Source organism: Macaca nemestrina, chromosome 10 (genome assembly GCF_043159975.1).
Source record: "Macaca nemestrina isolate mMacNem1 chromosome 10, mMacNem.hap1, whole genome shotgun sequence".
NCBI lineage: Eukaryota > Metazoa > Chordata > Mammalia > Primates > Cercopithecidae > Macaca > Macaca nemestrina.
In genome coordinates this window covers 116,038,174-116,066,003 of record NC_092134.1, presented here as the reverse complement: position 1 = coordinate 116,066,003, position 27,830 = coordinate 116,038,174, and the positions used below count along the sequence as shown (strand labels likewise).

Below are 27,830 nucleotides of genomic sequence, written 5' to 3'. Positions count from 1 at the left end.
ACAATTACCATAATCATTCTGGTACAGGAAGAGAGAGTTAAAGTCCATTATTACATTAAAAAAAAAAAAAGGTACAACAAATTTGCTATGAGTTCCAAACATGTTAAACAAGAATGAATTATTTTCCTGTAGCTCATCTTATCCTTTTAAATGTATTTTCTCAGAATTCATTCAGAATTCTGCGTTCCACTAAGAATATCGTAATACTCACTTAGTTTTCATGAGGTGATCAAGGCTACGGATTCTTCTGTAACCCCTCTCCCTACCTCTTAAACTTTAGGACTGTGAGAAATGAATTCATCTTGACTTCATTTGGAGCCTACATATTTGTTTTTTGCCATGGGCCAATTTGGCACTGTGTATTTTAACTTTCATACTTTATATTATTTTGATAATACATATTTTGATTAAATAACTACAAAAAACATAAACTTTAGATGATATTTTGCTCTGTGAGGAAAAACACAGCACACCAACAAATGTACAAACAAAAATATTCAGCAATTTGTAAGAAATATGACACCAATTGTGGTGGAAATTATGGAAACAAGAAACAAATCATGAGCAGGTATGATTTTACCCTTATTCCAATTTACACTTCTTTTTAAAAATTTTAATGATGTTAACTTTGCTTTATGCTTCGTTATTTTATTACCAAGTGACCCGTGAAGAGTTTGGTTTCTTGAGAGGTCAGTTCATCATAACAGAATTTGGTCCTAATTAAAATGAGATTATCACAGGACACTAGATCCAAGACATGTGCTTCTGAGGTGGGTATTCTGTTACTCATTTTCGTTTAATAGACATAACAAAGGCCAGAACAAATTGCCCCTTTCAAATAACAGCTCTTTGGGAAATATGTCTGGCTTTGGTAAATTTTTATGTTTGAATGGAAGATTAAATTAGCCTTATAAATTTCTTAATGTTTAGAGAAATTCATCATCAAAACCAAAGTAAAATAGTTACAAATGTCTAGAACTTCATTTTCTGAAGAAAATTACTTTTTGCTTATATATTTTGATTTTTCAGTATATTGGGGTAAACTCGTTTCCAACAGGATAACTTGTAAACTCTCTTTTGTCATCGTATTAGAGAGTAAGCTAAGCTGCTGTATGAAAGACAGCCTCCAAAATTCAGTGGCTCAAAGAACAGCCAAGTTTATTCGTGTCCCAAGTAACAACCCAGGTAAGCATCCTAGCGTGGTGGGCAGCTTTGTGCCCATCAGTCACTGGAGACCAGGCTGGCAGAGGCTCTGCCACCAAAAGTCAGCTTCCAGGGTGCTCTGGCCATGGGCATTCCAGCTGGCTGAGTGGGGGAAAGAGAAGTCCCTGGCCAGACGTTTCCTCTCATGCAGATGAGGCAGAGGTTCCTCAAGTCTCCCATACTCATATTCCAATGGCAAATGTCCAGTCACATGGCTACACCTCACTACAAGGGAGACTGGAAAATAGAGCCTCTCCATGTGCCCAGGAAGAGGGGAAGAACAAAAATAGTGGAAAGCTGCTGTCTCCATATACTCTTTGATTATTAAAAATTATAAATAATAGCAACATGCATTGCGAGGCCTCTGATACGGTTTGGATCTGTGTCTCCATCCAAATCTCATATTGAATTATAATTCCCAATGTTGGGGGAGAGACCTGGTGGCAGGTGACTGGATCGTGGGGGTGGATTTCCCCCTTGCTGTTCTCATGATAGTGAGTGAGTTCTCATGGGATCTGATGGTTGAAACATGTGTAGCACCTCCCTCTTTGCTCTCTCTCTCCTGCCCCACCACGTGAAGACTGTGTCTGCTTCCCTTTCGCCTTCTGCCATGATTGTAAGTTTCCCGAGGCCTCCCCAGCCATGCCTTCTGTACAGCCTGTGGAACTGTGAGTCAATTAAGCCTCTTTTCTCCAGAAATTACCCAGTCTCAGGTATGTCTTTATAGCAATGAGAACAGACTAATACAGTCTCTAAGAATGCTATACAAACACAATTAAATATACAAAATAAAAGGTTAATTTTTTTTCTATTATGAACATATTTAACAAGATAAAAACCAAGGCAGGCCTCTCTGATTTTATGTCACCACATCAAAAACATTTGTGTTAACAAACACACAGAGGAAATAGCCAACTTAAAATAAATCATGTTCTAAAAGCTGGAAATTCATTTTCTCTTTGAAACAATGTTCTAAAAATGGCCAGGTTCCAAAATTATTTCAAAAGCACTTATTTATTTTATGTGTTACATCAGCAATGAAAAGTAATGGAAGACAATACTGTACTATAGCACTCAAAATGGAAAAATTGTTAACTAGAAAAAATTTTAAAGTACTTTTTTTTTTTTGAGATAGGGTCTCATTTTATTGTTCAGGCTGGAGTGCATAGCACAATCACAGCCCACTGCAGCCTCGACCTCCCAGTCTCAAGCAATTCTCCCACCTCAGCCTCTCCAGTAGCTGGAACTACAGGCATGTACCACAATGCCCAGCTGTTTTTTGTTTTTTGTTTTTTTTTTTTTTTTTTTTTGGTAGAGATGGGCTCAAGCAATCCTCCCGCCTAGGCCTCCCAAAGTGCTGGGATTACAGGTGTGAGCCACCATGCCTGGCCATAAAGTACTTTTTTTTTTTTTTTTTGAGACAGAGTCTCGTTTTGTCTCCAGACTGGAGTGCAGTGGTGCAATCTCAGTTCACTGCAAGCTCTGCCTTCTAGGTTCAAGGGATCCTCCTGCCTCAGCCTCCCAGGTAGCTGGGACTACAGGTGTGCGCCACCACACCCAGCTAATTTTTGTAGATTTAGTAGAGACGGGGTTTCACCATGTTGGCCAGGATGGTCTTGATCTCTTGACCTTGTGAACTTCCCACCTCGGCCTCCCAAAGTGCTGGGATTACAGGCATGAGTCACTGTGCCCGGCCAGTACATTTTTAATAAGGAAATTAAGTGCAACTAGAGAAGCATATGGTGGGGAGCAGGGAGTAGGAAATGAAGGCTTCAATATAAAGTAAATTCTCAAAAGCATTGTGGCAGTGGTTCTTTATTTGAACACACACCAAAATGCATAACTTTGCTATTTCCTCCTTCAAGGTTTATCACAAGCAAAATTTATATGCTTATCAGCTTTGTGTTACAGGTAGATTTGGGGAACAAAATGGGAGGGAGAAAATAATGAATGGAGGTGTAGGAGGAGAGGATTCTATAAGGAAACAGGAAAGAGCTGGGAGGCAGCAGAAAGGAGGAAAAGGCTTCCAAGTGCAAGTCTCTATGTCTACATGTGCATGTAAAGACAGCGATGGCAGAGGAAGGACGAGGTTGAGGGTTAGGGCAAGGGACAAAGACTGACACACGTGTGATCTCTTAGGGGAAGGATTGAGAGCAATTTGGAACTGAGTTTTCCCTGGCCCAACCATTAGGAATTCAATTAGTGGCCGCAGTACGGGTCTCGGGCTGGGGAGGCAGTGTGCAAATGCCCATGTGTAGAGAAAGAATGTTCAAGCGCTGAGAGGAGTTCAGGGAGAGGCTGACCTCTATTTCATTTTTCTTTAATTGGCACAAGGAAAGTTCATAGTTTAAAATTATGACAAGGATAACATCTTAAAATGCAAACTAAAAGAACCTTCTTGGCAGAGGATTCTTAAACTAGACCAGGGCAAACAAAAAGATCCTACCTCTGCACAGGAGGATCCCGGTGAACATGCCCAGCCTCCCTGCATCTTTCAAGTACACGTGTATTTTCTTCTTTCTAGCTGTTCTACTTCAGTTCAACTTAATAGTTCCCCTACTGCTTACAATGTGACCTCTGATATGCTTGATCTTGAGTAAAATGGCAATTCAGAGCAGCTCGATCTGGGGGTGAGACCTGTGTCTTAAATACAGTGGAGGGCTGTTCCCTAGGAACCTGACTGACTGCTCACAGCTCATGGACAGCAAAGCTCACCAACGGATGCCCGTTTTTCTAGCTTGACAATTGCATGTACTATAATCAGACAGACCTGACGTTTGGGTTCCTCTAAAATGCCTTTGAATTGTTTTCAAAGCAGTACTTGGTTTAACAGTGGCACAAGCAACAATAACCCATCACCATGGGTATCAAGAGCCCAGACTGTAAAGCCCACATATGAAACAAAGATTTCTTTAACTTCTGAAAATGACAGTCCCCTTTGAAAGTAAACATAAATTGTCACATTGACTGCGAACTCTTTAATCAAATGTTTTCTGTGGTTTCAGAGAATACAAAGACAACCCCAAACATGTCAGCACAATTTCTCTCATCAATTTCTTTGATTCTACCTTATTGCAACATTAATTTCTCAGAGATAAAAGTTGACAAACAAAGGATAGAAGTGGTATCAAGTTTAATGAAAACAAATGTCAGTACAGAAGGCTTTAAAAAAAAATTTCTGTATTCTGTCTCAAATCTTAACTCTGACCCTAATGAGCTGCATTATCTTAGGCAGGTCATTAGAGATGTGTAGATTTGATTCCTCAACTAGAGAATGAAGGAATTGGATGTAGCAGCTCTAGGACCCCTTCCAGCTCAACAGGCTGTGATGCTGATTTTTCAGCTTAAGTTGTGCCATGACAGGGCACTTTCCTGGCAGTCTGTGGTTGCTTGGGATGCGGTATCCTGCTTCAGGCCTATACAAATCTGTCCTGAACAGGTATCTTACAGCTGCTCTGGTCCCTCTGCTAGAGGCTGCTTAGATGGGGGTGAGTCCAGGGAAACTGTGTACCCAGCTCTACCGAATTTTTGAAAAGCTGCCATATGACCCTTGGAAGGTTTTCCCATACGTTCTGACTACCAAGCCAACTTTACAGACAGACACAAACAGACACTCACAGTCAACACCAATAAATCCTTTGAACACTACTCTTTTGCTCAGCCCCTGTCCTGCCACACAGAATTCTTTCAGAACAATCAAGCCAAGTCTCTACTCAGACTGTGAATAAAACATTGATTTTGTTTTTTAACAATAACACATCAGAGGCCTGGTTTACCAGTATTTTTCTTTATTATTTGCAGTAATAACCTCTGAGTAAGAATATTTATCAGCAGAAAGAACCAAAACCAAAAACAAAAACAAAGAAGTGCATGAAGGAAACATTTCAGTTTGCCAATCTGGAGACTAACAACCACATCTGATGTTAACACTCATCTCAGAATCACCAGCAGAACATCCAGTCCCCTCTTTTTCTGCTCCTGAGAGGCTGGGTTTCTGGTCTCACACCAACTCCTTGTCCCACCACAAGAAAGCATCTCACTAAAAGACCAGGCTTCTCCCAATCTGAAACTTCTGGTTCCTGTAGACAGACTAAGGCTAATAGCGGACACGAACTGAGGCCTACTCTATCTCAAATACAGTTAATCCTTCAATCACATATTTTGGAAAATACTCATTATCATCATTCCCTTTTACACATGCAGATGCTGGGGCCCAAATAGATTAAATAAACCACCACATGTCAGCACCAGAATCACCACTATAGACAGATGCTGATGACACACAACTCACGACTTGCCTGGAGCCATCTCTGGTCCTCTGTTTTCCTGCCCTTGAGGGTAAAGTTAGTGTAGCCAGGATGAAAACGGGATTTAAAAAGTAACAAACGGCATCTTATAATGTCCTATTTTTCATTCCCAAATATTCTGTCCTTTAGAGAATTGTCTTGTTCAGGCTCAGGTCTCTGAAGAGAGCTCTGAAAAGTGGATTAATTTGCTTTTCATTTACTAACAAAGACTCACTCAAGCACTTCTCGTGCACAGTGAGTACTGAACTGGCTATGAGAGAAAAAATAACACCCAGATGTTGTCCATACCCGAGAAGGATTATAATCCAGTGCCTAACAGCCTTTCAAACCTCTGCCATGCCTATTTACCTTCCGGTACATCTTCTCTTCGGCTTATGTAACTTTATGCTTATATTAAGAAATTTTTTTACAATTTTTAGTAAATGACTAAATGTAAATGATATTTAGCAATAGTAAAATGACTATTGCTCTTTTATTACAAAAGAGGAAAGGGGAGAACTGGCATGCTAATCTATCTTTGATTAATTTCAGATACTGGGATTCTAATAAATAGTGTTTTGTTGTAACCAACACTTCCCAAGGGAATATCAAGTGCTAAAATTAAAAAAAAAAAAAAAAGAACTGAAAAACATCTCTGCCCTGAGGAGAAGAAAAAAAATTCCTTTTCTTCATTTACTCTCTGCAACTACACAGGACTGAATAGATTATCTGCTTGTGTCTGGAATTACTGGAGTGTTTTTCAGGCTTTTTTTCTTCAGTTTGATAAACTATCATAACCACTATAAGTATGTGGACTTTCCAGTTTTGAGAGCCAAGGGGCGCCAAGGGGCAACAAGTGGCATGAGGCTATTTCTTCTTAGGGTATCAACGTTTTGTGATTTATTTGTTATAACGCTTTAGTGACTAATAGAGCTCACTGGATGCATCGAATAAAGTATAAAACAGACCACAGAATTACATTCAGTGAATATTATGTTCCTAATGTTGATCTCTCTTCAAGACTTACCTATTTTGTTTTCTGGGTTCTTTCGGCTGTATTTTGAGCTGCTCTTTAGGGCATTACCAGAAGCTGGAGCGGGCTTCATGTCCCATCTCCTCTTCCAAAGGCACCAATTCTAATTTGTGATTCATAGATTCAGAACCCTAAAAGTAGATGCAACATTCAAGGAAATTCTGTAAGCCTTTACATTGTTATAAGAACAATACATCCCCACCTGGGAAGGTAGTCCTCTTGGAATACACACACAGTCTTGAAGGGGAGGCACATGAGCCATGGAGAGGACAAGGGGACTCCCATTAGCCAGCCAGATCTGCCAGCCAGGGCTGAGGTTCATTGGGGAGGCATATTTTCAGATCATTCTTCCATCTCAGAGAAGGTGCAGGAAGGCAAAGTGACTTGTTCTGGTTCATGAAGATAATTCATGGAATATCACTCACAGGATTGTTTCCTAGGATGGCCTCTTACCTGGTAAAAGAAAGAAAAGAGTAAAATGCACATAGTTTCCTTAGTCATAGTCATCCATGGGTTATTTTCCAATTTGCTTGGAAAAAGACTTGGAAACTTACCAGTCACTCTAAAATAAAATAGATTAATTTACTTTGTGAGGTAAACAGTCCATGGTGAGGCTTTGATGTTGTGGGACCCGCCCAATCCTCACTCACTCCTCACCCTCAGCATACTCTGGGCACCAGGCGAAAGGAACCTGCCTAATCCAGGCTCTCAATTTGCAATTCCACTCTGATCTTTTCACCTTGAGCTGGTGCCAATTCTATCAGTTATCTTTGATTCCTGCCTCACTCTTTAACTACCTATTGAAGTGGTAGATGCAGACTTTGAAGTCAGACTTCCTGGGTTTGAATCTTAGCCCTGTCACTATCTAAGGATGAGACTGTGGGCAAATTACTTAATCTCTCTGTGCCTTGGCTTCTGAATCTACAACACAGATACAATAATAGTACCTAATTCATAAGAGTTATTATGAGGATTTAAAAAGTTAATATGTGAGCAGTTAGAACAGTGCCTGGCACAGAATATACTGAAATAGAAAACTATTTGCTTAGAGCCCACAGATAATAACAGTTATTATGATTAGGATGTTATAACAATACTTATGTACCCAGCACTATACTTTACACACATTCTAGTTGATCCTCACAATAACTCTGTGTGTGCCACTAATATTATCTTCCCCTTCCTGCCATCCCCTTCTGTTTTTGCAGATAAGAAAGTTAAGGCCATTCTCTCTCCCTCTTTCTCTCTTCCTCCTCTCTCCCCGTCCCTCTCCCTCTCTTTCTTACACTCGTACCATGTGATGGCTGGTTCCCCTTTCCTTCCGCCAGGATTGGAAGCTTCCTGAGGCTCTCATGAGACGCTAAGCAGATGCCGGCGCCACATTTCCTGTATAGCCTGCGGGACTGTGACAAGCCAATTAAACCTCTTCTCTTTATTAGTGAAAAATAAAAGGTGGGCAGAAAATTAAGACCAGAGAACTTAAACAACTCGCTCATGATCACTTGGGTAGAAAGAAGCAGAGCCAAGTTTGAACTAAGATCTGTCTTGGTATCTTTCCAATCTCTCCAGAAAAGGGTCTTAAGAGTCCTTTTTATAAATCAGTGGTCTCACTCCCCATATAGGTCAGGAAGGCTGGCTCTCTGCAGAGACTGAAGAGCAACAGGAAGGGAAAGCTCTCTTGGAAGGTGGTGACACCTTCCAAGATGATGACACCGTAAATGTCTTTCTTTTTTTTTTTTTTTTTTTTTTTGAGATGGAGTCTTGCTCTGTCACCCAGGCTGGAGTGCAGTAGCTGGATCTCAGCTCGCTGCAAGCTCTGCCTCCCGGGTTCACGCTATTCTCCTGCCTCAGCCTCCCGAGTAGCTGGGACTACAGGCGCCCGCCACCTCGCCCGGCTAGACACCGTATATGTCTTAACTAGCTTACCCCCTGCCTTCCACCATGCCACATGGTGCCCATGCAGACTGTGTTGCTGGGGGCCACCTCAGGTCCCTTGCTTAGCTGATTACAGTATCAGATGCTCTGATTCCAGCCAAAGTGGTAGTATTTCTCATTTCTATATCAGTAGTTTAACTTAGAGTCATTTAATTCTACCCTAGCCTTGGAGTAAAGGGAATTTCTTTTCCTTTCCCAGAGGGGAAAAAAAAAAACAAAGGAAAAAAAATGATTTTCCTCTGTTCCTTCAGAGCCCACAGTAGCCAATGTCTTGCCACTCTTGCCCCACACCCACCCATTCTGTTGTCCATGTCTGAAATGGTGTCTTCAGCCGGTCTGGGGCTGGTGAAGGGCCTGAGGGGGGCCCTTCCTGTCCACCTCCTCCACTCCTCACTGCACCTGAAGCCTTCATCCAGCACCTCCCAGGACAGCCTCTAGGCACTCCCATAAAATTCAGGTGAATCAACTACATGGTCTTTGTTTTTCCCAAAAAACCATCAGAAGTACCCTTGTTGGGTATAGCTCATCAAGCTAAATTTAGGAAGAAGGGCCAGGCGTGATAGCTCATGCCTCTAATCCCAGCACTTTGGGAGGCCGAGGCAAGTAGATTGCTTGATGCCAGGAATTCAAGACTAGCCTGAGCAACATGACAAAACCCCTTCTCTACCAAAAATACAAAAATTAGCCAGCCTCATAACTCAGTCTCAAAAATAAATAAAAATTTAAAAATAAAATAAATTTTAAAAATTAATTTAAGAAGGGGAATAGCATGGGAAGGATGTCTACTCTGTTCCCCCTCCCCATATTATTTAACTGTCAAACTACTAGAAAATGTCAGGGAAACTGAAGTTGAATGTTGTTACATGAAGAGTGGGTGGAAAAACTGTCTGAAGAGAGACAGAGGTCACTGCAGAGGAGGCTAGGGAAGATAGCAATCCTAGTGGGCAGCAAAAGGTATTGGCAGAGGAAAGATAAGCAGGCAAGCATATTTCTAGGGCTAATGGGAGACAAGAAAGGAGATTGGTAAGTAGGCCTCAGACATAAGCCTTAACCCAAGGCTCCTCTTGTCCTATCCCAGGCTGTCTAGACCTATCCTAAATTTTCCTAACATCCTCAGTTCTTCCCCTATTGGGCACCTTTTCTCAGTCCCAGAAGCCACCACCAGCTTCCATTCCTTGGCACAAAGGGTGGGTGAGCGGAGACAGGGTTCCTAAGCCCTGTTTGGCTGCTGCAGTACTTTCAATAGTATGCTTTGCTTGTTATAGGATTATTAGGGGTTGGTCTGCAGCTGTAACCCATATATGAGAGTGTTCCCATGTGTAGCGAATAAGTGGTGTCCTGCCCAGATCCCCTTCTTGGGCTGGTGAACATCCGTAGCTGCTGTGTTAGTTGCTCTTGGAAGGTTACCCTTGCCTTTCGGAGAACAGAAGTTCCTTCCCTGGTGGATATCACTGACCCACAGCCAGTGAGTTACTGACAGTGGGGGTACAAAAGGCCTCAAGGCGACCAACTCTATGGTGCCACTCTTGCTCTAGGGTTCTGTCTTAGTCTGTTTTGTGTTGCTATAAAGGAATGCTCAAAGCTGCGTAATTTATAAAGAATGGGTAATTTATAAAGAATTTACAAAGAATGTTTTGTGTTGCTATAAAGGAATGCCCAAGGCGGGGCAATTTATAAAGAGGTTTATTTGGCTCATGGTTCTGCAAACTGTACAAGAAGCATTGCACCAGCATCTGCTGCTGGTTAGGACCTCAGGCTGCTTCCACTCATGGCCAAAGGTGAAGAGGAGCCCATGTGTACAGAGATCACATGTGAGAGAGGAAGTCAGCAGTGGGGAAGGGATAAAGCGGTGGAGAGCATCAGGCTCTTTTTAACAATCAGCTCTCTCAGGTACTAACAGAGGAAGAACTCACTCCTTCCCACTACCCAGGGAGGGCATTAATCTGTTCATGAGAGATCTATCCCATGGCCCAAATACTGTCCACTTCCAACATTGGGGATCAAATTTCAACTTGAGGTTTGGGAGGACAAACATCCAAACTATAGCAGGTTCCCTACAGGATCGGACCAAAGCCAGTCTCCAGCTGGGGCCATGCCTTTCTTTTTAGCTTTATCCTCTTTCTCCATGCTACCTCCACATTCCCCTCTCCTGAGAGACCATTCTCAATAAGACATTCGCACAAGAATCCCTGTCTCAGGCTCCTCTTGCAGAGAATCTGACCTACAACACAGGCTTATTCACGTTTATTAGAACACCTTTTTTGTCACCACAGTCATCTCTGGGTAAACCAAAGGTGAGATGAGAAGCAACTTGATGGGACCCTCAAACCAAACTTTTACATACAAACCAACTCAACTGAAAATGTGCCTAATATCTGTTCTCTTGTTGACACTAACCACATTCTATCAGATCCGAGATGAAGATTTATTTATTCAGTCTAAGGTACATTTTTTCTCACTACAGAATATGAAGTACACTTATTAAAAAGAAGTAGTTACATAGCATTTATTATTAACTAACACATTTGTTATAGTTATTTAAAATGTGGCTGGATGATTCCAAATTATCTTATAATAATTATTCTTGCTATGATAGTACAGATGTCACATTTTAAAATCAGTTCCTGTGTGGTTTATTTGGTTTTTTTGTTTTCTCCCATGAACTATAAACTCTGCTATCAAGGATGGTTGGGTGCCTGATAAAGACGCTCTGATTAATCTAGCAGGGTTTTAAAACAGATCAGATTGCCTGTTTGCAACTAATATAAATATAATTAAATACATGAAGGAAAAGCAGAACATAATTTAATCTTCTACTCTGATTCACAAGTCATGTCAGGGTCATCATTATAAACCTCAATTACAGTACTGCAGAAATGCAGTGATATCGGTGAGTGGCATTCAGGTTGAAAGAAAGCCAGATAGACCAGATTTTATTGCATGTATTTACAAAGATGGAATGCCATAACATCTGGTATCTCATCCACTGTTTTTCCTCCAATATTCTTATCCTTGTATAGGTTCTTGTAGAGTCCCCTACACTTAATCTCAGTTGACTAAATCCATTCTTCTAGCCTACAATGAAAGAATCATGACTTTTTAATTTTCATGGAATTATCCTCTCAAATAACTTCCACCTAAAGAAGGATCCAATCATAGTTTAAATCCGATTTCTTAATGTATTTCAATGTATTCTCTTTGGTATAACCTGTTATATTTTCCATTTATGGTTTAGGCTTTCTATGCTACATTTTATTAACCAAATATACTGATCATCACCCTCCTGACCCATGAGATTATTTGAGTGTCTTTTAAGGGGTTGTTTAGGTTGTTTATGATTTGGTAACTAAACACTATTTTCTTTTTTTAAGAAGAAACTATCATTAAATGAATAATTCCTATAGATCTGAGAACTGTTTGCTGTTTCTAAAAAGATCCTTTGTGTTGGTCAAATAAATCACAATATTTATAGACGTTTGCAGTGTTTCAGTACATAAACAAAATTTTCATTAGAAATGGGAAAGAATACTATATTTACTTAGTTAACACATACATACAATGAAGGGGAGAGGTGATATGATTTTTCTTTTTCCATCCAAATTGTTAGTAATAGTGGCTAACTGGTAAGATAGGCTGAAGAACTCCAAGTAACCCTATTTTACAAATAAAAGAAGTGAGTAAACATTAGAATGAATACAATTAAACAGGAGAGGCTGGGCACAGTGGCTCACACCTGTAATCCCAGCACTTTTGGAGGCCAAGGCAGGTGGATGACCTGAGGTCAGGAATTTCAGACCAGCCTGGCCATCATGGTGAAAACCTGTCTCTACTAAAAACACAAAATTAGCCAGGCGTGGTGCCTGTAATCCCAGCTACTCTGGAGGCTGAGGCAGGAGAATCTCACTTGAACTTGGGAGGCGGAGGCTGCAGTGAGCCAAGATTGCACCACTGGACTCCAGCCTGGGCAACAAGAGTGAAACTCTGTCTCAAAAAACAAAACAAACAAAAAAACCCAATTAAACAGGAGAAAATATACATTATTTTCTTCTCAAAAATAGGAAGAAAATTATATGAAGGCAAATATATATAAATTATTATTGTAATAGTTCCCCTAATCAATACTACTCCAAATTCTTCCTGCCATAGACCTTAAAAGTTTCTATGATTTCCTGTTTAATATCACATAACCCTTCTCTAATTAAAAAAAAAAAAATTAAGACCATAATCTTTCTTTCATCATTTTACTACAAAGCAAAATGATCCAGAATATGGTTAGGTTACAGTTCAGTATATATGGAGAAATCCTGGGGCTGAACTTAAACTATGCAAAGACGCAGTTTTAGGCTAAACTTAATTTAACAACTCCCCCCTTTTGGTAAGCCTCTTAATTTTTTAGAAATTGCCCAAAACTTCAGGCATTGATGTCACTCTGTCACCATTCTCAAATCCCACTGGGAAACAGCAGAACTGTAGGTTTAATAAGGTGGGAACAAGAACTTTAGGTTACTTTTTCGTAAGGGTTAGAGCAGAGGGGACTTCCTTATTGTATTGGAATCTGTTGTCTCCAGAAGAAAAAAAAAACTGGTCAGTTTTGGGATTTATCTGCTTCTCTTAAGTTTCAATTTGATTATGTTACATTTAGCATGAGGGACTCCATTTTGGTTTGTTCTGGCCTGTTGGGGTCTAACACATGAGTTCAGTCCAAAACAATGGCCTCACATAATTTTGTTGAATAATTCTCCCCTTTTAGTCAGGTTCTCACTGAGGTTAGAGTGTGACCAAAACTGAGGACTTTAGCACTACTCTCAGGTACTTATCTCGCACAGCGTGTCCTCATGCTCATGCATTTCTTAGAGTTTCTGTCATTCCAGTAGAAGAGAGACCATCTGACATTTTATGGATGGCTGCATGCAAACATTTAAAACTTTTCAGAGAATACAGTATACCAGGGAGATTACTATTTTGCCTATCAAGAGAATAATACCAAGAGTTTACAATATGCTCCTTAGCCAGGGTCTTCATGAACCAAACCAACTAAAATCAAATAGGGCATGAGCCAGATAAAGGGTCTATTCATTTCAAACAAGCAGTCTGTTCACTAATCTTCTACAACTGAATTTCTATAACACCTGATGTATTCCTCCATGTGCAACAAATCGTGTTAGTAGCTACACAGATTCTTCCTTGTTTAGCCAGTAGGCAACCTAGAGCAATTCTATTATCCAGCACAAGTTTAGCAAGCAAATTCAAAGAAGTCCCTGTTGTGCAACCATAGCGTTTGCAGTAGAATCTGCTATAGAGCCTATTATGAGGGATGAATTTCTCTCTTTCTCCCTTCCTCCCTTCCTCCCTTCCTTCCTTCCTTTTCTTTCTTTTTTTTTTTTTTTTTTTTTTTTGACAGAGTCTTGCTCTGTTGCCCAACCTGGAATGCAGACGGGTGATCTCAGCTCACTGCAACCTCCACCTCCCAGGTTCAAGCAATTCTCCTGTCTCAGCCTCCCGAGTAGTTGGGATTACAAGTGTGCACCACCACGCCCAGCTAATTTTTGTATTTTTAGTAGAGATGGGGTTTCACCATATTGGTCAGGCTGGTCTCAAACTCCTGACCTCAGGTGATCCACCCACCTTGGCCTGCCAAAGTGATGGGATTACAGGCATGAGCCACCGTGCCCGGCTGAGGGACCAATTTCTAATCATTGCCTCATTTTCTCCATACCATGGAAAAAGACCCAACAAATGATGCCCACCTGGAAGGATGAAGGCCTCCTGGCAATGTTCTCTTCAACCTATGATGTAGGTTAACAATAGTGGACCAGTGTTCTATTTCGGAATGATTATGGAGAAACAAAGGTACCATTAAAATTTCTAACCCATATTGGCCCTTTATCTTCCATCCATCAAGGCGTAAGTTTGCCCATGTATAAGGTTGGCAGCAAAATCCTCCACAAATAACTGTATACACTATGAGTGCACGTGGGATCACCCCTTTTCCAATTCTATTGTTCATAGAAGCATAAGCAAGAAAAAATTACAAGGTATGAGCCTCATGACAGCAGAGAAGTCTTGATCTGTGATCTTGGGAAAGCTGTCCATGACTATGGTGCTCACTGCTTCTGGAGAAAAACGTCTCTGGTCAGCTTTACCTTAAAGTCTCCAACAGATATACAGTTCGAAGAGTCTAGAGGTGCCCCTCCGGGTTGTGAGATTATGGACCCATAATTCACGCAAGTCCTAAAGTTTTGCTGCATGTCAGCAGTAAGGGCAATCTTTCTCTGACACTATTTCCAGAAGACACAGCCTCCAGATTCTAGATCATGAAGGGTTTGATTGTCCTTAATTAGTGGATCAGGAAAAGCTTCCTTTACCTGGTGAAAATACAGATTAACATAATGCATCGAAGCCTCACAGCATTTAGTCATATCAGAGTTTAGGAGCAGAAGATACATGAGGTTCTAATATTAGGGGTACAGGCTTTCCAGTAACTATTTCGTTGTCTTCCATTGGAAGCAGATCTGCAGTATGTTTGACTATGACAATTCAGTCAATTCAGTTAGCTTTGCCTAATGCTATGGTACCTAAAAAAACCTTATTTAACTGTTTTACAACTTGTCCAATCAAACAAGTACCTTTATTGCTAGAGATTTCTCCAGGAATGCCCCATGGGGGAAAACACATTTCCTACTAACATTTTATCTACTGTAATAACAGCATCAGCCTCCTTGAATGGGAAAGCTTCTATACAACCAAACAAACATGCACTGAAAACGGTAATTGAATGAAATCCCTCTCTATATATTCAAAGAGCCCATCAGGTAGCAGAAATGTACCTGAAGTTTTGAATGTATTTCCAGGATTGTGAGCATGACAAACCAAATGTTGGTCATAAACCATTTTCGCAATTTAGAACATTCACCACACTAATATGTGTATTTTAAATTTGGATCATTTTCTCTCTTCAATGATAACTCATAAAGTGCAGAGTCTTTAATAATGGAAGCTTTAAGGGCTCAGGAAGTCCCAAGCAGCCATTTAGGCTTTCCATGAATCTATGATTAACATTGGATTTAAGTATCAATTCTGTTTCTCCAATTCAGGTGTCTAGCACTGTTTATTACATGGGTCATCAAAGGAAATTTGACTAGGATCATGGAGTTCATTCAAACTGTACATCTTAATGATTTCGGTGTTGACTGATTTAGCATGAAAATCTCTGGCAGAGTATTTCCTTGATATTCAATTAATTCTTTTCCTGCTTGGATTAACAGTTTTATAAATCAGTCAGTTTCTTCATGAGTTCCAGGAATTCTTACCCAGTCCAAATGATATGATCCTAAAGCTATCAGAAACATGTATTCAAGAGTTCTTTCCATCCTTTCCATGAATCTCTTTGAAGGCACAATTCTCTAGGATTTTACTTGCTTATAAAGAGTTTGCAGAAATGCATCAAAATTAGGCAACTGACTGTGGAAATGACTTAAAATGGTCATAACTGACAAGAAAGTTTGTTTATTTCTGTGGCCTATGATGTTTTGGTTTTTTGTTGTTGGTTTTTTTTCTTTTGATACAGGGTCTCCCCCTGTTGTCCAGGCTAAAGTGCAGTGGCACAATCACAATTCACTGCAGCCTCAACCTCTCAACTTCCTGGACTCAAGTGATCCTCTCACCTCAGCCTCCCCAGTAGCGGGGAACACAGATGTGCAACACTATGCCTGGTTAACTTTTAAAAAAATTTTTTGTAGAGATGGGGGTCTCACCATGTTGTCTAGGCTGATCTCAAACTCCTGGGCTTAAGCAATCCTCCTGCCTTTGCCTCCCAAAGTTCTGGGTTTACAAGCATGAGCCCCTGGCCAGCCTATGATAATTTAACATAATTGTAATTATGACTAACAACATACAGCAATACATACCAGATTTTTAGGAGTCTCATATAACTTTGGAATACAAAATAATGTATCCATAAAAATATAACTCGAAGAAAGCTAAACATCATTTCTTATTTGACAATGCTTCCCATATAATTTAATATATCAAATAATCTTGTTTATTATCTCTCTTTTGGATGCTGCAAGGGCCCTCTGTAACATCCCAAAGTTGGTTTGAGGTCAAAAAGACTTAATTTTGAACTTGATGTTGAATTTTGAAAAGCCTGTCAAATACATCAAAGGCTTAAAACACTTAACCAAAATAGGAACACAGGTCACTTTAAAATAATAGTCATTCATTTAGCCAAAGTGATAATTGAAAGGTTTTAAAAAGCAAAATCCTGTATCCTTTGATAGAGGGGAGACTCAGTTTAAATAACCAAAAGACCTACTAAAGAAAGCAAGAGGCAGAATTGGTCTCCTCTCTCTTCTCTCTCTTTTTATGGTTTATGTAAAAGGTGAACAAAAATCTTTTACTAACGCTTATTAATACTACATGAAAATCTTACGCAAAAGAAAACCAATTTTGCTTTTGTATTAACGTATTACAAACACTAAAGTAAATTTTAATAAAACCTTATAAACAAATCCATTTAATCTCAGTTAGCTTTTGACCACACAAGATTTCTGTAAAGCTTTTGTAATCTGACAAAACTTTTTCTTCTATTTTTCCAACTGTCTATATTTAATCTATGCTTTTTTTATTCCTTCCATTTGAAACAATCTTTAAGTAACTTCACAAAGTTTTTTCAACACACATTTTTTCTGAGACGGAATTTCACTTTGTTCCCCAGGCTGGAGTGCAGTGGCGCCATTTCAGCTCACTACAACCTCTGCCTTCCAGGTTCAAGAGATTCTTCTGCCTCAGCTTCCTGAGTAGCCGGAATTACACACCTGCGCCACCACACCCGACTAATTTTTGTATTTTTAGTAGAGATGGCATTTCACCATGTTGGCCAGGCTTGTCTCCTTACCTCAGGTGATTCACCTGCCTCAGCCTCCCAGAGTGCTAGGATTACAGGAGTGAACCACCGCAGCCTGGCCACACACCTTTTTATGCCTTTACCACTTTCCTCACCAAAAACATATCTTGCTTTTCTTTATAAACTCCATATGCAGAATTGTTAACCCTAATTTCTTGTGAAAACCTAGGAAGTAAGTAATTTTGAACTGTTTCACGTAAGGTTTTGGGGTTTATTTTTTGAGACAGGGTCTCATTCTATTGCCCAGGCTAGAATGCAGGAGTGCAGTCACAGCTCGCTGCAGCCTTGACCTCCTGGGCTCCAGCAATCCCCCAACCTCAGCCTCCTGAGTAGCTGGGACAGGCATGTGCACCACTCCTGGCTAATTTTCTGTAAGTTTTGTAGAGAGGGGATTTTACCATGATGCCTAGGCTGGTCTTGAAATCCTGGGCTCTGGCCGGGTGCGGTGGCTTGAAGGGGTGGCCTGCCCCTCCACACCTGTGGGTGTTTCTCGTAAGGTGGAACGAGAGACTTGAGAAAAGAAATAAGACACAGAGACAAAGTATAGAGAAAGAAAAGCGGGGCCCAGGGGGCCGGCGCTCAGCTTACAGAGGACCCAAGCCGGCACCGGCCTCTGAGTTCCCTTAGTATTTATAATTATCTTTACCATCTTAAAGATAAGGGAGTGGCAGGACAATAGGATCGTTTTTAGGGAGGAAATTAGCAGTAAGACATAAGAACAAGGATCTGTGACATGAATAAGTTTAAAGGAAAATCCTGTGCCTTGAGATAAACCTTTTAGCAACATTGTTTCATCCTATCACATGGGGATAAACCTTGGACAATACCTAGCTTTTCTAGGAACAAAGTCACACCCTGCACGCCCAAAATCCATTAAACCTTGAGTTACCACAGCACATGTCTCTTGCAAGGACAAGGTTGGGGGTAGGGTCACAGATTAACAGCATCTCAAATACAGAACAAAATGGAGTCTCTTATGTCTACTTCTTTCTATATAGACACAGTAACAGGCTGATCTCTTTCTTTTCCCCACAGTGGCTCAAGCCTGTAATCCCAGCACTTTAGGAGGCCGAGGCAGGCGGATCACAAGGTCAGGAGATAGAGACCATCCTGGCTAACACAGTGAAACCCCATCTCTACTAAAAATACAAAAAAAAATTAGCCGAGCATGGTGGCGGGCGCCTGTAGTCCCAGCTACTCGGGAGACTGAGGCAGGAGAATGGCGTGAACCCGGGAGGCAGAGCTTGCAGTGACCAAGATCGTGCCACTGCACTCCAGCCTGGGTGACAGCGAGACTCCGTCTCAAAAAAAAACCAAAAAAACAACAAAAAAAGAAATCCTGGGCTCAAGCGATTTACCTGCCTCGGCTTCCCAAAGTGCTGGGATTACATGTATGAGCCACCACACCTGGCCTGTAAGTATTTATAGATGAAAATCATTTCACAATTTTTTAGAAAGATGTTTCCTCAATTTTTTGTTTATTAACAAATCTGAATATAACTTTTCTATGCCACACAAAAATAAGACGCCAACATATATAAAATTAAACTTACGTTTAATAATCTTTCAGAATTTTAACTTATTTAGAAATGACTCAGTTATCTCATAATCATCTATTACTTATTGTAATATAACATAATTTTAAGATTTTAAATTACTTAAAATAATTTAGAAACTAACACAGGTATATTCCCTAATGTCTTCCATAGCAGTCCTGGGTTCTGAGTACTCACATGGTACCTAGGACAGCTACGACGGCTGGGCCATTCTGAGTCCTGAAATTACGCTCTAGGTATACAACTCAGGACAGAGTACAGAGATTTAAAGAAGATGCCTGGAGGATCTGATCACTCCCAGGATGGCCAAGAAGAAGGGGTGACTCTTGGGCGTGACTCTGCTTTGAAGTTGCTGGTCTGGGCAGTGAGGACATGACTCTAAGCCTTACGATGGCCACCTGTCCAGACTCCAGAAGCTCAAAAGCAAAGACAAGCTCACAGGCTGGGCATGGTGGCTCATGCCTGTAATCTCAGCACTTTGGGAGGCCGAGGTGGGCGGATCACCTGAGGTCAGGAGTTCAAGACCAGCCTGACCAACATGGCAAAACCCCATTTCTACTAAAAGTACAAAAATTAGGTGGGCATGGTGGAATGTGCTTGTAATCCCAGCTGCTTAGGAGACTGAGGCAGGAGAATTGCTTGAACCCAGGAGGCGTATGTTACAGTGAGCCAAGATCACTCCACTGCACTCAAGCCTGGGCAATAAGAGTGAGACTCTGTCTCAAAAACAAAACAAAACAAAAAACAAAGACAAGCTCACAATAAAATATATGCAAGGCTTGGGGGAGCAAATCAAATAAGTGTTAAAAATATTACAGAATCAAGGCCAGGAATGGTGGCTCATGCCTGTAATCCCAGCACTCTAAGAGGCTGAGGTGGGAAGTTCTCTTGAGGTCACAAGCTCAAGACCAGCCTGGGCAACATAGTGAGACTCTGTCTCCACACATACACAAAAATATATATATATACACACACACACACACACATATATATATATACACACACACACACCCCTCTATATATATGCTTATATATATATGCCTCTATATATATATGCCTCTATATATATAGCACTGAGTATGGTGGCACATGCCTGTGGTTCCAGCTACATGGGAAACTGAGGTGGTAGGATTGCTTGAGCCCAGGAGGCTCAAGATTGCAGTAAGATGTGATCACACTACTGCACTCCAGCCTAGGTGACACAGGAAAACTTTGTCTCTTTAAAAAAAAAAAAAAAAAAAAAAAAGCAGAATCAGCAGTTTTGTGACCTTAAAACATGTTATCAGAGACAGCACAGACCCGTCTGACCAGTAGACTAAAGCAAAAATGCCTGAATTATATTTAACTGACAATTCGGAAGCTATTTCTGTAACTACTTGATGGGTTCTTTCTGCCCACTGCCCAGACAAACCCAATTCATTGAAACCATGGCACTGTAGTAGAGAAAAAGTTTAACTGACATGCGGCCAGCCCATACAGGAGAACTGGAGTTAGCTGATTCAAATCAGTCTCCCTGAAGGCTGGGAGCCTAGGGTTTTTTTGTGGACATTTTGGTGTGCAGGGGCCTAGGGAATGGATACTGCTGATTGGTTGGAGATGAAATCATAGGGGTTGGGAAAACAGTCCTCATCCTGAGTCTATAATACTTCTGGGTGGGGCCATAGGACCAGGTGAGTCATGAGTTACGGATCTGGGTGGGGTCAGTCTGTAAAACATCTCAAAAAACACATCTTAGTTTCTACAGTAGAATGTTATCTGTAGGAGCAATCAGGGAAGCCACAAATCTTATGACCTCTGGACACAAGATCCCTGAGCAGTATGGGGTTATAGAAACTATGCCTACATGTTAGCAGAGTTCAGGCCCTCCCATAATCCTATTCTTGTGGCCTTTCCTTAGTCTTACAAAGGTGGGTTTTGGTTCCAGAGCAAGGAGGGGATTCGTTTTAGGGAGGGACTATTATCCTTGGTTTCAAGTTAAACTAAAAACTAAATTCTTCAGAAAGTTAGCTTGGCCTATGAAATGACCGAGGGCAGTTTAGGGGTCAGAAGCAAGATGGAGTCAACTATGTCAGATTTTTCTTACTGTCATAATTTTGCAAAGGTGGTTTCAATCCTGTTATATTTTGCTAACCATTTAAATGCTGTCTTTAGTTACCAAATCTTATCAAATACACTAACACACATAGACATACAGACATAAAGACAGAAACAGATCTTTTAACTTTCATAAACAATTCCCATTTGCTGGCTTTCAAATAGTCTCTTTTCCCCATTTAGACTATCAATCTTCCAACTACCTAATTCATTGCCCTAAGCAATTGTTAGGCAATCCTAAATTTGTACTTCTAAAGGGAAGCTCTTAGGTGGAACATGGTGAAAAATTTGTATCTCAAAAGCACAGAGTTGAGATTTCAGGCCTAAATACTGTACCACTGGTTCCCCAAACCAAGGAAGAAAAGTGTAGGTAAAGGCCCAGTTAAGACAAGATGGCAAGGAAAAGCACCTTAAACAATGGTAAGATTTATGTTAAATCAGTGGTAAGAGTTTCTAGTGACCCAGTCCTCCCTCTTCTCAGTGTAGATGCCCTTACAAACAGAGATTTCCTTTATAGATGTAAATTTCATTTACAAAAGGGTTTCAAAGTAGCCAGCTAAATGCCAGAAAGGTATATTTTGGAGACCAACTTAGTTTAATAGGTGGTCTTCTTAACTTAGCTACTGTTTCTTTGCTAAAATTACTGAGTTTGGGGCAGAGCTCATTACTGAACTGGGTAAAGAAAGCATTTTCTTTTCTTTTCTTTTTTCTTTTTCTCTGTTTGAGATGGAGTCTCACTCTATTGCCCAGGCTGGAGTGCAGCGGTGCATTCTTGGCTCACTGCAATCTCTGCCTCCTGGGTTCAAGTGATTCTCTTGCCTTAGCCTCCTGAATAGCTGGGATTACAGGCGCGGGCCACCACACCTAGCTAATTTTTGTATTTTTAGTAGAGACGGAGTTTCAACATGTTGGTCAGGCTCATCTCGAACTGCTGACCTTGTGATCCGCCCGCCTTGGCCTCCAAAAGTGCTGGGATTACAGGCGTGAGCCACCGTACCAGGCTAAAGAAAGCATTTTCTTTGTCTGGACTTAGCATGGATAGCTCTAACAAAGACGCAAGCTTACTTTACCTAAGGGCTTACCTTTTTGTCATTTTATTGAGACAGTCTCACTCCGTCATCCAGGCTGGAGTCCAGCGACATGTCCATAGCTCATTGTAATCTTGAACTCCTTGACTCAAGCAATCCTCCTGCCTCAGCCTCTCTAGAAGTTAGAACTACAGGCATGAGCCATCATGCTCAGCTAATTTTATTTTCATTTTTTGTAGAGATGGGGCCTTGCTATGTTGCTTGAACTTGTCTTGAACTTCTAGCCTCAAGCAATCTTTCCACCTCGGCTTACAGGCATGAGCCACCACAGGTCCCCTGTCTTCTATAAATACTTTATCCAGCTTTCTTTTCCCTTTCAGGGCAAGATAGTAACAATGACAAAAGGTTAGAACACCTAATTTTTCTGATTAGTCACTTAAGCTTTTTATTTGCCTTTTACAAACAATCTTTTAAAAGAATCTGTAAAAATATTGGAATCTTTTTAGAAGCTTCTGAACTTCAACAGCCATCCCTGGATGATACTAAATTGGGAGACTTCATTTTTCAATGCACTTCCTAAAGTGCAGTGTTGTTCATTTGGGATGTTCCACCATAACTTTAAATTACCTTTAGTAAGATTTCACCATTCCTGTGTTTGCCGCTTCCAGGGCCTATCCCTCATACAGGTATAGGTAGGTGTAGCCAGAAGGTAGAGTACTCAGTTCCTCAGAAATTAAGGATTCCTTTATTTATGTATTTATTTATGAGACGGAGTCTCGCTCTTTCGCCCAGGCTGGAGTGCAGTGGCGCAATCTCAGATCACTGCAACCTCTGCCTCCAGAATTCAAGTGATTATCCTGCCTCAGCCTCCAAAGTAGTTGGGATTACAAGTACCTACCACCACATCCAGCTAATTTTTGTATTTCTAGTAGAGACGGGGTTTCACCATGTTGGCCAGACTGGTCTGGAACTCCTGACATCAGGTGATCCGCCCGCCTCAGCCTCCCAGAGTCCTGGGATTACAGGCCTGAGCCACCACGCCCAGCCCAAGGATTCCATTTTTATGTTGAATCTTGTATTTGGCTCTTAAATCCCCTTGATTAACTTGACTAATGATTTTTCCCAACCGAAGCACACAAGAAAAAGAAACAAAGGGTATAGAACATAAAATTCCTTGTGAGTTTCTTAAAGCCAGAGTTCATACCCCTGCAGTATTGCTATTAAAATATTTACTGGCGGTATCTGTCTGACCCAGTCAGACACCCGAGGCATCTAACTGGATCCAAGCCAGTTAATTATCAGATCCAATCAAATCCTGGACCCAGCCCAATGTCTATCGACTTCCAAACTCAGCTAAGATAAAAAATTTGCTCAAGCAAGCTCAAACAGCTGAAAATGGCAATGTATGGAGCTTCAGAATCTGAGAGAGAATGTAGCCACAATCCCCAGTTGCTGCAAAAAAGCAGTGGACACTGCGAGAGGACGGGCCCAGCAGATACCTCTTTTGGTCACTCAGTGCTCCTGGGGGGGTCACTGGGAGATCTACTTTGGGGTCCATTTCTGACACCATCTGTTAAAAGGAAAACTTTAGACAAATTAAATTTAACAGAGCTCAACTGAACAAAGAATGACTTGTGAATCAGACAGACCCCTGAACCAGGACAGCTTTGGAGTGACTCCAGTGCTGCTGAGTGGTTGGAGAGAATTTATGGACAGAAAAAGGAAAGTGACCTAAGAAAACAGAAATGAGGTACAGAAACAGCTGGATTGGTTACACCATGACATTTCCCTTATTTGAGCATGGTTGGAACAGTTGGCCACCTCTGATTGGCTGAAACTTGGCGACTGGTACAAGAGTAGGTTACAATCTGTTTAATCATTAGTTTATAGTTCACTATGTATGGAGAACCTTTAGGTTGAACTTAAAATATTTAAGGAGGCAGCTTTAGGGTAAATTTAACATTAGGAAGCTGTAAGTAGTTTATTATGGGTGAAACACAGAGTCGGGGAAGAAGGGGGGCAGAGGTGGAAAGATGGGTGAGACCAGGTAATAAAGAATCTTATGTTATATTCACAAGTTCATAATTTATTCCTGCTAGCACCACATACCTATTTATTTAAAAATTTTCATTTCCATAGCCCCCCCCCAGACTTCCTCATGAAGGAACTTCCTAAGACTTTGCCCTTGATTAATTCTGATTCATTGACAATCTCTTTTTAATTTTCTTATTTTTATTTTTTTACTTTCCTGTGGTCCTGAGACCACCCCTTTCTGAGTACAAGCATCTTGGCTGGCCTAGAATATAGTAACAACTGTGTTCCATGGACTTTACTGAAGGTGGAACAACTGTCTTCCCAGCATCCCGTCTGTACTGGTCCATTTGTATTGCTAAAAAGGCAATTTATAATTCATAGTTTATTATGGCTCACAGTTCTGTAGGCTGTATAGGAAGCATGGGATGGGCATCTGCTCCTAGTGAGGCCTCAGGGAGCTTCCAATCATAGTGGAAGGCAAAGGTGGAGCTCGCATATCACTTGGCAAGAGCAGGAGCAAAAGAGAGAGGAGGAAGATCCCAGACTCTTTTAAACATCCAGATCTTTCATGAACTCACTACTGAAGGGAGGGTACATAGCCATACATGAGAGATCTGCCCCCATCACCCAAACACCTTCCACTAGATCCAGCTCCAACATGGTGGTCACATTTCAACACGAAATTTGGAGGGGAAAAACATCCAAACGATATCACCATCTTACAGGCTGGTGTTCTCTGGTGGGTTGTTTGGGAAATGCTGGTCTAGACACATTTGTCAAACTTGGCAATATGATTCCACTGGACATTAAAAAGGGGTTTCCAGGTATTTCAAGATAAAGGGATTTATCCTCAGGAGCTGCAAACATAAACTAGGTTTTCTTAAAGTGTTAACACCTTGGTGTCAGTTACATGGGTCACCAGATTGATACAGATTTAGCTGAGGTAATAGATCATGGCTTCAGAAATCTTAACAGTCAAGTCAGTTATCTAATGATGATTTGACAAGTAATGAGATCACCTGTCATCTCCTCCCATAAGTAATTCAATTGCATTTAGTTCATAATACACATGGCTAGAAAAGCATCTAAATCAATTCCTACTATCAGAGAGAGAGATGTTCCCATCACCATGAAGCAGAGGTTACAAAGAAAGGGGGGAAGATGTTATGCAGTTGGCCTTGAACATAGAGGAAGGGACTACAAGCCAAGGAATGCAGGTGGCATCTAGAGGCTGAAAAGGGCAAAGAAATGAATTCTCCCCTCAATCCTCCAGAAGGAACACAACCCACACTTTGATTTTAGATTTCTGACCTCCAGGTCTATAAGATGACCAATTCCTCTCTCATACAGCCTCCTCCTGTTCATTCCCACTGCTCTCCAGTTTAGACTCTCCCTTTGGATTTGCCTCTTTTCTGAATCCATCCTCTCAAGCTGTTTCTTAAAAATCAAATCTTATTATGTCACAGGGTTTGAAGTGCATGAATACTCACTGACTCTAGTTAGGCTCCTTTCCTGGAATATCATTAGAAACCAGAAGTAAGGGTTGTTGACAATTCCCATCAAGGACATTTGGTGTGATCTCAGGAAGGCTTAGCAGGGATGTGATTATAGCTTAAAAAGCTTAAAACAAATTGTACGATACTCTGAAGAAAGAATGCATTAACCAAACGGGCTAGGCAGGGTGGAGATTTTTCTGCATTTTTCCAGCACTGGATGGAGGCAAATTCACTGACTTTGGCAGCCACCAGTAAGACTGGAGGTGACGATACCTCACTAGGTACCTGGATTTTTAGGAAGGGTTTTTCCTAAATAGTGGGTATGTTATCCAATCAAGAAGTTCTGTCCTGATTTAAATGCTCATCATATAAGAGTCGGTTATCAGGAGTCAGTCAACTTGCTCACCTCTAGATGTGATAACACTGAGGTCCAGATCCTCCTGGTGATCACTACAAACTGGATTAAGAGTCAGCTACTCAGTCAGATCCTGAATCCTGGTCCAACGATAACCACACTCTTGCCTGCTATAACTAACCCCTGCTTCAAGAAGTACACAAAAGAGGGATCACTACCACAGCCAAAGAAAGGAGGAAATTTTTTTTTTTTTTTTTGAGACAGAGTTTCACTCTTGTTGCCCAGGCTGGAGTGCAATGACTTGATCTTGGTTCACTGCAACCTCCACCTCCCAGGTTCAAGTGATTCTCCTGCCTCAGTCTCCCAGGTTGCTGCGATTGCAGGCATGTGCCACTATGCCCGGCTAATTTTGTATTTTTAGTAGAGACGGGGTTTCTCCATGTTGGTCAGGCTGGTCTTGAACTCCCAACCTCAGGTGATCTGCCCACCTTGGCCTCCCAAGGTGCTGGGATTATAGGCGTGAGACACCGTGCCCAGTGGAAAGGCAGAAAGTTCTAAGGAGAGGTCAACATTGGCAAATGCCACAAAAGGCACAAGATGGGAATTAAATTTTTCCATTAGATTTGGCAATTAAGCAATGGCTAATGTTGTTCAGTGGAGTGAAAGGCTGAGAAGGGAATGAGAGGTTAGGAAACAGTCACCTTAAGGCTAGGCAACTCCTTGTGAAAAGAGTCTAGTAGGGTTAAGGGAGGATCCATGCCCTACAGGTTGACTTTTAAATCACATTCCCTTTGGTTTTGCATTTGAATCACAGCGAACTTTCTCCTCTCCAAATGTTGATTTGACAAATTTAAGTCTTACCATGGTTCTCTTCTCAGTCCACCTACAGGCCAAGAACTAATGAGGTGTGGAGTTAACTAAAGGTCAAAAAACAAGAGGAAGAAACAAACGGCCAAAAAACCCCAAACCTTAAATCAGTTCCTGAGTCAGATATGCCGTAACAAATTCTGCTTCAAGTTTAATATTCTTGTTTTGATGATGTTTAAAAAAAGAAAATAAAAAGCAAGTGTCTGGAAAACTAAAAGGCGGGGGGGGAGGGCATTTTAATTGGAGTGCTTTCTTGTATGTCATCAACTATCCGCACCCCATCGCCCTGCGAATAAATAGCTGTTGCGGAGTTGGGGTGTGTGTGACCACAAAATCCAAAGGCTGAATTCTGCCCAGTGCCTTGAGTAATTGCATGTCACACACAAAAAATAGTAGAATACGCAAAACAACATACACATCTGTATTTCCATATGAAAGCACCCGTTTCCTTCCTTGATTACCTGCTATTTTTAAAGGGGTTGGGAGTGTAGCGAGGCGGGGGCATGAGGCGTTTTTCTGAATCCCAGCCCAGCTCTTTCTAAACTTTTGTTACTCACGTCCGTTTGATTCATTTGCTGTCTTCTCTTTCTTTCGTTCTTTCTTTCTTTTTTTTTCTACCCTGCCCCTCCTTCCCCCCCCCCCCCCCCCCCCCCGCCTCTGTCATTGCCTGGTGCTAAGAGGGACGCTGAATCACAGCCACTGCAGATGAAAAGCAATTCAAACCAAGGTCCTTGGAGGAGGGATGGAAGGGCTCTTTTAAATCTTTTTCCCTCTGCGGAAAAAGCCTCCTACTTTCCGGGTGACCGTAGAGGGCAGTTTGACAAGTCTCAGCCCCAGGCGGTGGAAGATTTTACCCGTGGGAGAGTCACGAGCCACCGGTCATCTCCCCGCGCCCGGCTTTCGGGTCCTCAGGCCACGGTGCGTCGCGGGCCAGGCGACGGCGGGGCTGCGTCTTGGGCCGGGCAAGCGTGGCCCGGTGGGCCCGAGGGTCGCGCCGCGCTCCCCGCCGCTTTAAAAGCTCCCACAATGCAGCGCTGG

The 27,830-nt window shown here is 41.4% G+C and overlaps 1 long non-coding RNA gene across 2 annotated transcripts; it reads right to left on the bottom strand.

Annotated features, from left to right (window-relative positions):
- Positions 1-27,419, bottom strand: LOC105492143 (uncharacterized). 2 transcript variants are annotated; one of them, XR_011609280.1, is made up of 3 exons: positions 22,095-27,419; positions 7,817-7,925; positions 1-6,975 (listed from the first exon to the last, which is right to left on the bottom strand). It is a non-coding gene; the product is annotated as an uncharacterized lncRNA (long non-coding RNA). The 2 variants fall into 2 exon arrangements; XR_011609281.1 differs by lacking the exon at positions 7,817-7,925 and having other exon boundaries at positions 22,095-22,413; positions 23,540-27,419.
- Between the last annotated feature and the right edge of the window lie 411 nt (positions 27,420-27,830).